Source organism: Capricornis sumatraensis, chromosome 11 (assembly GCF_032405125.1).
Source record: "Capricornis sumatraensis isolate serow.1 chromosome 11, serow.2, whole genome shotgun sequence".
NCBI lineage: Eukaryota > Metazoa > Chordata > Mammalia > Artiodactyla > Bovidae > Capricornis > Capricornis sumatraensis.
The window spans coordinates 58,581,268-58,592,600 of record NC_091079.1 but is presented as its reverse complement, the minus strand read 5'-3'; positions in this window follow the sequence as shown (position 1 = coordinate 58,592,600).

Here is an 11,333-nt window from a genome sequence, read left to right as displayed (position 1 = left end):
CGTCACTTCAAAGGTAATACTGGAACAAGTGTTCCTCAGGAAGGGAGAGAGCACTGGCAAGCATCGGAATGTTGTTTCATGTTCTTTAGTGATGACCTGAACGAGTATGTCCTGCTGCCTGGTTATATGTGTTCACATGATAGAATAATGTAACTTTAAAAAGTTTGCATATAGATTTTACAGAAACGAAAGGAGACAAATTAAAGACTTCAACCATCCAAAGTAAAACAAGAAAATATATCTTAAAAGATTTGATACTTTGTATAAAATAGATAAGGCTTCCCTGGTGGCTCAGCTTGTAAAGAGTCCCATTTGGGCCATGTAACTTCACAGTATTGATTCCTCATAAAGGAATAGGTTGGATTTCATCTCAGTATATCATCCTTTGGGCTTTCCTGGTAGCTTAGACAGTAAAGCATCCGTCTACAATGCAGGAGACCTGGGTTTGATCCCTGGGTTGGGAAGATACCCTGGAGAAAGGAACAGTTACCCACTCCAGTATTCTGGCCTGGAGAATTCCATGGACTATATATATATATAGTCCATGGGGTCTCAAAGAGTTGGACAGTACTGAGTGACTTTCACTTTCATAAAATAGACAACTAATGAGAACCAACTGTATAGCAGAGGGAATTTTACTCAGTGCTCTGTGTGGACCTAAATGGGAAGGAAATCAAAAAAAGAGAGGATATATGTATACATATAGATGATTCACTCTGTTGCACAGTAGAAACTAACACAGCATTGTAAAATAATTATACTCTAATTTAAAAAAAAAATTTGAAGTTGTAGCCACCACATTGGACTCTTCAAAATAAAATTGTTCCTGAATGATAGATATTAAGACTCAAAATGTGAACTTTAAAGTATCTACCTTAGTTCAGCTAAATATCATGAATTCTTCTCTGAAACTCATTCAAAGTAAGATTCAATCAGCTAGAATTGTAAAATAATCTTAAAATAAGCTATAATAAAGAAATGTCTGAATTCTAATCATTGAAGAAGAAATTTTGGTATTTTAAAAATGTGATTTTTTTCCTTTGGCTTTAGGATAAACAATTCATTTGAATGAACTTTCTCTTTCTTTTTTTAATATCTAAAAATACTTATTTAATGTATTTAGAAAAATCTAGGACACGACTGAGCGACTTCACTTTCACTTTTCACTTTCATGCATTGGAAAAGGAAATGGCAACCCACTCCAGTGTTCTTGCCTGGAGAATCCCAGGGATGGGGGAGCCTGGTGGGCTGCCGTCTATGCGGTCGCACAGAATCGGACACGACTGAAGTGACCTAGCAGCAGTAGCAGCAGGGTTTTTTTGCCTAAAATGTGCTATTTATATACAATGTGCTACTTATATACAAAAGCTGTGAGATAAATCATGTTAACTTTAATTCTCAGGAAGACCCATTCTTGCTGTCTCAACATGCTGTTACCTACATAATAACCTCTTCCCTCTGATATCTTTTATCATATTTTAACTACTAACCAAATCATTCTGTTCAGTTTTGTCAACAAATTATTTGCTTGCATAATTACTTAATGCAAAGTATAAAAGTTAACAGATGGAGACCTTGGGAACTAACAGCCCTAGGTTATACAAAGTGTCTAGATTATTCAAAATATTAAGTGATTGAACAAAACATACCCTAAATATGAAATTTTGCTCCCTAAGATTAAAAAGGACATTAAATATAAGTAACTGTTGTGTCATTTTAGCCTTCTGACATGTACTTCTGTTAGCTATCACTTAAGCTTCATATTCAGGTTGTATATATACAAGTAAAGGTAAGGTTTACATAAAACTATTAATTTATATCTCTTCTCATACATTCTCCAGTAAGTTAAAAGGTTATTTAAATGCATCAAATCCACTGAAAGAAATGGATAAATCTGAAATGGATAAATATCTCAAATTTTTCTACAAAATTTCTAATTGATCTATATTTTTAATAATATGAAACAAAACAATGCCTATGTTATTTAGAGTTTCAGAGTTTGTGTTTGTTTTTGGTTGAGCAATATAGTGCTAGTATATTTGTGTTGTGTAGACAATAAAACTTAACAATGTTTCCCTGGAACTGAAATACACAGTTCAGACTTTTCTATGAGAAAGGAATAAAATCAATTTTCTTAGGAGCAAATATAAACTGAAAGTGCTTTCAAGAGAAATAAAATGGTAATGCCTTAAAATTTCAAGTTCTTTTCTTTTTTAAAGTAACATCACAGAATCTTGGGATTATTATTATTATTTTTTTTTTTTCTGCTTCGTGATGTTTTCAGTCACCTAAAGGCAAGCCTGCAAGCCTGGAATATACCTCGACTGTGACTCTGTTTTATAAACAGTCTTCATGAAATAGCACATTTGTTGGGAGCCGAGGATGAATATCACTATAGTTATTAAATTACTGTTCTTTAAAAAACATTAGACAAATAACAGGAAATCACGCTGTGCAGCAGGATAATATAATAAAGCTTCAATTATAAGAGTTATGAACAATAAGTGAGCCTCTAAATGGCAAAGTTGAAAGTGGCCTTTTATTGTAACTTAACATTTTCATGGTTTAGAACTTAAATCACTGTTTCTTTAGCAAAAAAAAAAAAAATGTATGCTTATCTATACAGTACATATAATTTTCTATAAACCTATAGTACAATAGCATTTGAGGAAATTTACTTTGTAGTTTAATTTAATGAATGCTATTTACAGCTGCATTTCATTTTCTAGTGACTGAACATTTTATTAGCTTTGACAGTTACCAAGGACCCAAGTATCATGCCCCTGTCAGACTTAAACACACCTTGTAGACCATGATTTCAGTTCCCTGATAGTGAGTGGTTAAGACTCTGTGTTCCCAATGCAGAGGGCCAAGGTTTGATCTTTGTCAGGAAACTAGATCTTGCATGGCTCAAATAAGGGCCCACATGCTATGTCGCAACTAAAGACTCCACTTGCCATGTCACATAGGCATTGGATAGAGTGATAAGGTTATACATACCATACTTCATGAGCAGGAGTTTAGGACATGTAAAAGTTCCTCAGAAGTTTATTCATTCTCATTCATTTAATCTAGCAATGATTAACCCCTTGATTACCTTTAATTATTTCATTGGCTAACAAAATCCTTCAACAATCATCTCAAATATCATTACCTCTTTGAAGATATTCTCACTCTCATTGCAAGAGTGATTTATTTATTCACTACTCCAGTAACTCCACATTTTGTGGCAACTTCAAAGGATATCGTAATAGCTCTCATTTTGATCGTTGATTCTGTGCCTGACATGTGTGTGTTGCTACATTTGTTTCAACAACCTCATATATAGAGGTAAGACTTAATGATATTAATTAGATAAATATTCTCTAATCAATAAGAGAAATACTCTCCTTTCACAATGAGGAAGACTTACAAAGGCTAACCTGTAAGGTTGTCAGCTGAAAAGTGATGAAGCTTGGTCTGTACTCCATGTCTTTATAATTATACAGTTCATTCTCTTCTCTATTGTTTTTACTTTACTCACAGATACAAAATAATGTAGATTTAGTTAAAAGTAATGTGATTCATAAAGTAAAGTGAGTCTATGTTAGAGACACCCTTTGCTTCCGATTGTCCATTTAAAAAACACCACCCACCTCCCCCCCCCCAAAAAAAACAACTTAGTGTATCCATACACAAATAGGATGAATAACTTTCTCGAAGCTCCCTTCCAGAGACTTGTATGAGAAATTGGCAGGGATGGTAGGGAAAGAACACCAGTATGTGTGGTAGGTTTCACTATTCGCCTTATTTTTCACTCCTTGATTCATAATATTTTGCCATGGCCTCATCGTAGATGAGATGGAAATAGATTGGAAATAATGTGTCAGTTTTGAGGAATAGTAGTAGGTGATGGGGTCTTTGGTTGTAATGTATTTATAGGTTTTATAGATGTATTAACTTTTTTAAGGTCTGTTAAGAGATACTATTTGTTAGATTTTTTTATAACAAAAATAGAAGAGTTCCAACATTTTTTTTCAATATGTTTTAATTTTGTGTGTCTATAAGTTTTTCAGTAGCTTGTAATTTTTTTTTTTTTGTAAGGGGCTATTGTTCTGTCTAAATAGGCTCATCATCTTTTTAAGTTATTTTAATAATTGTTTTGTTTGTTAAATGAGCAGTGCCCCCTAGGAAAAATGTGGAATGTATATCTGAGTTTGTCATTGTATAAGTAAGTCTCTTTTTATTAGATTTAGGGGTGTATTTATCATATAACGTCTTAATGTTGTAGGATGGCCTTTTGGTCTTTTATATGGGTAGATTTGAATATTTTGATAAATTTTTGGTACTTTGGTTTGGGAAATTTTGGTCATTGGGTAAGAGATTGTTTGTATAGGCCAGGATTTGGGCTATAAGTGTTTGAAAATAATAGTAATATCAGATCTACTATCAAGGAGACCAGAAAATCTTTTATCATTAATTTTGATATTTATATTTGGTTGGGCATATTTAGATACCAATGAAGACGCTTACTCCTTGGAAGAAAAGTTATGACCAACCTAGATAGCATATTCAAAAGCAGAGACATTACTTTTCCAACAAAGGTCCTTCTAGTCAAGGCTACAGTTTTTCCAGTGGTCATGTATGGATGTGAGAGTTGGACTGTGAAGAAAGCTGAGTGCCGAAGAATTGATGCTTTTGAACTGTGGTGTTGGAGAAGACTCTTGAGAGTCCCTTGGACTGCAAGGAGATCCAACCAGTCCATTCTGAAGGAGATCAGCCCTGGGATTTCTTTGGAAGGAATGATGCTAAAGCTGAAACTCCAGTACTTTGGTCACCACATGCGAAGAGTTAACTCATTGGAAAAGACTGTGATGCTGGGAGGGATTGGGGGCAGGAGGAGAAGGGGACAACAGAGGATGAGATGGCTGGATGGGATCACTGACTTGATGGACATGAGCCTGAGTGAACTCTGGGAGTTGATGATGGAAAGGGAGGCCTGGCGTGCTGTGATTCATGGGGTCGCAAGGAGTCGAACACGACTGAGCTAGTGAACTGAACTGAACTGATGTCTATAAGGATTGTTTTTGATCTGTATTGTTGAACCCATTTGTCCGCACATTATTAGAGGAGTTAATAGAAATGTAAAGCGAAAGAAGTAATTAAGCAATTTGTCTCCCTTTTTGAATTCTCATAGAATTTGACATGACATCATAATTTGAATCTTCTTTTTTTTTTTTTTTTGTAATTTAAATCAATTAATTCAGGGTGGACAGTAATTTTTTAGAAGCCAAACTAGATTGGCCAAATAAAAGACTGAAGTTTTGTGGGGGCAGGGGTCTAAAAATTCTAGTACATATTTTAGAAGGGACTGTTTGAGGGTAAAGGAAAAAATCATTTAGGGCTGGTATATTGACAGCAGCACTGTCGGGTGTTGAGGGTTTGAGGGAAAGATAGAATTTACCCCTGGTTTTTGAGGTCCCCTGTTTGGAGTTTTTTGGAATAGGTTTTTTTTCAACATCAAATTTAGATTTACAATTTTTGGCTCAATGTATTCTTCTACAGCAGCGAGGGCAAATTTTTGGAGGTCTTTTATTAGCCTTTTTAAGGTAGTCCCTTTTTAAATGGTTTTTATTTCTCCATGTAAAGCACCTATGTTTTAAAAAAGGTAGTAGCCATTGTTTCAGCTAGCATTTGTATCTTTTGAGTTTTTGATCCTAGATTGTGATAAGCCTTTAAATAATTAGTAATAGTCTCAGTCTTACGAATTGTAGCAATAGCTCTTTGACATTCTTGATTTGCATTTTCACAAGCAAGTAATTTTTCTAGCTGTTTATTGGGCCTTTTGTAAAGTTTTATCATCTAATTCATATTCATGTAATAAGTGTTTTGTCTGTTGTTGAATATTAGGAGGGCTAGAATTTATCTCAAAATGGCCAGAAATCAGTTGGAATATTTTTTTTGTTGTTAAACATTCCCCAACAATTTCCAATCCAATAGCTACCTTTCTGTTCCTTGACTTTGAGCTTGGAAATGTGACTTGTTTTGGCCAATGATAAATAGGCACAAGTGATAGTTTGCTAGTTTCATGCCTGAGTCAAGTTCACACATGTCTCTCTCTGCTTCCTGACTTGCACTGTTGTCACTGCCAGAAGGAGAATATACCTTGGGTAGCCTGTTGATTACAGAGGGTGCCAAGTAAAGTTGTCTAGATGGACATGCTCTATGTTGTGCTTAGTCGCTCAGTCATGTACAACTCTTTGGAACCCCATGGACTATAGCCCACGAGGCTCCTCTGTCCATGGGGTTCTCCAGGCAGGAATATGGAGTGGGTGGCCCTGTACTTCTCTAGGATATCTTCCCAACCCAGGAATTGAATAGCAATTGACCCCAGCTGGCCCACAGACATGTGAACAATATTAGATGATTGTTCCTTTAATTCACTGGATTTTGAGATATTTTGTATTTGTTATGCAACAATGTCTGTGACTAAATCCTCATGTGTAGAGAAAGAATCATATTGAGTTAGTGTTAGTTTAATGCTATTCTTGGTGAATGAAATATAGTATTGTATTGGTCAGTAAAACGTTGCCAGCATGATAGTTTGATTTCTATTATTTCTAAACATTATCTTGATAAGCAGGATAAAGTCACTGAGCTCATGATAATTAGAAAAATGCTTTAATGATCAGATTTAATATCCTACTTCTGACATAATAAACTTAAAGGAGTTATATCAATAAAGACTGGCTGGGCTCTTGTGGGTGTAATGTGATGGGAAGGTCTGAGGAAAGTGGTACTCTAATGGATTACTGTGTCACTGTGTAACATTCTTCCTTTAACGATGATAGGTGTGTGCTAAGTTGCTTCTGTCATGTCCGACTCTGTGCGACCCCATAGATGGCAGCCCACCGGGCTCTCCCATCCCTGGAATTCTCCAGGCAAGAACACTGGAGTGGATTGCCATTTCCTTCTCCAATGCAGGAAAGTGAAAAGTGAAAGTGAAGTTACTCAGTCATGCCCAACTGGTAGCGACCCCATGGACTGCAGCCCACCAGGCTCTTCCATCCATGGGATTTTCCAAGCAAAACAGCCCAGAAATCCTGCTAAATGTCTCTGGCCAGCTTCCTCTATAATCATCCCAGCATTTATTCTAAAGCTTCATTATTATTCTGAGACTTCTTTGGTTTCCCACTCCTCTCCTACTCAAAACAATGACTTTTATTTTTTATTTCACATAGAAAATGGAGGCTACGTGAACTACCTCAATTTTCTTCCCTTCCATTTATATACCTATTAGCATTGGCACCGATCTCAGGAATTCTTCCTATACAAAGCTTCTCCTCTAATGCAATGCTAATTTATTCCCATGAGCTCTTGATTCCTGAGTCCTCAACCTTTCATTGTCCACTGAATCTTTTGGTACACAAGCATGCTGACATGTCGTCCACCTTCACACACATTCCAACTCACTCTCCTCTCTAGCTATCTTTATACAACTCTGTTTTCTGATCAAACTTATAGAAAGACTAATTTCCAGTTTAAGCCTTAATAGTGTTATTCATTTCGACTAATTTTCCACTAGACACACCACAAAAGTCAAACAAAATACATAAACTGTTTAGAAACATTATAGTACTAATGCAAGGAAGATTTGAGGAACCATAATTTTGAAAGGAAGAGGGCACACAGAAGTCAGTTTTTCACTAACATCTGCTTTTTACCAGGGGTAATTCACCACTTTTTGTTATAGAAGAATAAAATTACTCTGAAGGGAGGCAGATTCTCTGTGCTGAGGAGAAAAATGTTAGTTAGGGGCTGCCAAAGTAGCTAGTACTGGAGGAGAAATGAAACATTATTTGGTAATAAAAAGGAATAGAGCATTCACATGATACACACCATGCATGCTGTAACTCATCCAGTACCTGCTAAGATAATATTTAATAAAATGTCAACAAGAAATTGGAAAAAGAAAAATAAAACAAAAAATACTGGAATAATCCTAAAGTATTAAATAAAGGAGAAATGATAAAGGACAAAATAACAAGAGAAGGAAAGGAAATAAGAAAGAAAAGATTTTTAAATCACTGTTAGTACTTACAAGAAATGTAAATTGAATAAATATTAATAATACAGTTAAATGCTAATGACTTTCAGACAGAATAAAAAAGCAAAATCCAAATATATGTTGTTGATAAGAAACATATGTTAAATATAAGGGCAAATAAAGATTTAAGAAGAATATTAAACATAAAAACCCTAACAGAAAAAAGCTAGGACAGCTATCTTAACTGTAGAAAAAAGTGTACTTTAAGGCAAAATTATTATAAGATACAATGATAAGCATTTGATTTTGAGAAAGGTAATTCAATGGAAAGAGTAATTCTAAATTTACATATACCTACCACAGTCATAGAATTCATAGAACAGAAATTTATAGCAACAAAAATAGAATTAGACAAATTGACAATCCTATTTAGACAGTTAAATTCACTTGTCTCAGTAATTGAGAATGAAGAGCAGAAAATAAGATAGTAAGATTAAAGATGACTTAAGAAACACAAATAATCAATTTGAACTAATTATCATATATCAAACACTATATCCAACAGTGACAGATTGCTTATTCTTTTTAAGTATGCAAAACACATTTATCTGGTTTGCTATAGTAAGCAAATGTATATCAAACTGATAAATGAAGATAATGGGATTAAAATATGTTAATAATCAAAGAAAGTAATAAAAGAGAAATTATAGAAAAAATATCAAATAAATATAAAACAAAAAGATGTAAAAGGATCTAGTAATTTCATAAAATTATATAGTAATTATATAAAATGTAAATTGGATAAAGGATTCAATGTTCACAAGTAGGAGTATTTATTGCTTTTAATATGTCAGTTCTATCTCAACTGTGTTAAAGAATCTATACCCCCGCCCACAGAAATTATATGTGCAGACCAAAAAATTGTTCTATTATTTATACAGAAAAGCAAAGGGCCAAGCATAGCTAATACGATATTGAAAAGCCATCAGTAAAGGAAGACTCTGCTACCTGATTTAAAGAACTACTATAAAGTATAGTTACAGCAGTTAAGATATATTGTACTGATGCAAGAATAGACAAAAAGACAAAGAAATCAATATATACAATGTGAAACAGATATATTCACATACTGCCATCTGCAAAACAGCTGTGAAGGACTTTTCTATAAATGGTGTTGGTTCCTTGAGATTTCTACATGAGAAAAACCCTTAATCCATATATGATATTATGAACAGAAATCAATCACAGATGGATTGTAGACTTCTATGTAGAAAGCAAAACAATGAAGCTTCTAGAAAAAAAATGGCAAATATCTCCATAATCTTGAACTGGGCAAAATATAGTAAATATTACACAAGAGTATTAATAATTTGAACTTTGTTAAAAGTAAAATTAAAATTTCTCCTCTTAAAAACACCATTAAGTGATAGACAAGTCATGCTATGGAAAAATATATTTGTGCTACGCATGTTGAAAAAGATACTCAGAACACATACAGAACTTGAACAAACCAACAAAAAGACAGAAAACCAAGTTTAAAAAATCATCAAAAGATCTGAATGTGTATTTCACAAAAGAATGCTAAAATAATTAGGCTTCAGAAAGATGCAAATTAAAATTACAGTGAATTGGAATATATAACTGCCAGACTGGCTAAAATGGAAAAGATGGAAAACAGTAAATGCTGGCAAAGACACAGAGCAACTGTTTTGTTGACAGAATGTAAATTAGTACAACTTTAGAAAACTTTATGCTATTTTATTAATGTCAAATGTGTGTCTACAGGACGATTTAACAATTTCTTTTTTAGAAATAAGCCCTCCCTGGTGGCTCAGAGTGTAGAGTATCTGCCCAAAATGCGGGAAACCCAGGTTCAGTCCCTGGGTTGGGAAGATTGCCTGGAGAAGGAAATGGCAACCCACTCTGATACTCTTGCCTGGAAAACCCCATGGATGGAGAAGCCTGGTAGGCTACAGTTCATGGGGTCACAAAGAGTCGGACTCGACTTCACTTTCATTTTTTAGATACATACCCAAGAGAAATAGGCACACAACTCCCAAAATATATGCACAAGAATGTTAATAGTAGCAAAGGTTATAATAACTGAAAACTGACAGTCACTTTAACAATGAAGAACTTTTCACCAACAGGACTAAAAAAGTGGTTATACGTTTTCATGTATATTCATACAATTGAATACAATGAAATGCAAAACAGCAAATTATAGTTACATGCAACAACAGGGGTGAATTTTTCACTCAATGCTTGAGGGAAAGAAGCTAGATACAAAATAGTATGTTTTATATGATACCATTTGTACAAGGCTGAAAAACAAGCAAATATAACCCATGACGAGAGAGATCAGTATAGTGGTTGTCTTCTTGAGGTGGGTGGTTATGACTGAATAGAGACACAATAGAACCTTCTGAGGAGCTGGAAATTTTTTATGTCTTGAACTGAGTGACTGTCACACAAGTGTATCTGAACATAAGTATTCACTGAGCCTTTCCCCTGAAGCACTCTCTCTCTCTTTCTCTCTCTCTCTCTTTCTCTCCGTATTTCCTGTCTCTTAATTCCTCACTATGACCACTTCACTACATGCTGCAACCAGCTTTACCCCTCACCACTCTGCTAGTTACGTCCATCAATCACAACCCTTTGCCAAATTCAATGAATAATTTATTTTTGTGCTTTTCCATTTTTAAGTTTATCTTTAACTGGAGGATAATGCTTTACAATGTTGTGTTGGTTTCTGATGTACAATAATGTGAATCAGTCATAAGTATACATACATCCCTTCCCTCATGAATCTCCTTCCCAGTCTGCTACCCATCCTACGTCTCTAGGTCATCACAGGGCACTGGACTGAGCTCCTTGTGTTATACAGCAACTTCCCACTTAGCTATCTATTTTACACATGGTAATGTATGTGTTTCAATGCTATTCTGTCAATTCATCACATCCTCTCCTTCCTTCACTGTGTCCACAACTCCATTCTCTACATCTGTGCCTCTAATCCTGTCCTGAATGGATATTTTTAAATTCCAGCATTCCTTTACACCTTTGCTGCTGCATTTCATATCATTTATTGTCCTTCTGTCCCTTACTATTTCTCATTCACCAAACTACCAGTCTCTGCTGTCTCCATGCCCTTCCATGTTCTTTCAAAGAGTTGACTATGGTTTCCAGTAGCACAGAGGTTGCCTTGGTACACATGATTTCAAAATGCCTGCTCTGGGCAAATGGTTTAGAAGAAGGCATTTGCTCTGAACAAATGAATTAGCAAGAGGACATCTGTTGGATTCAG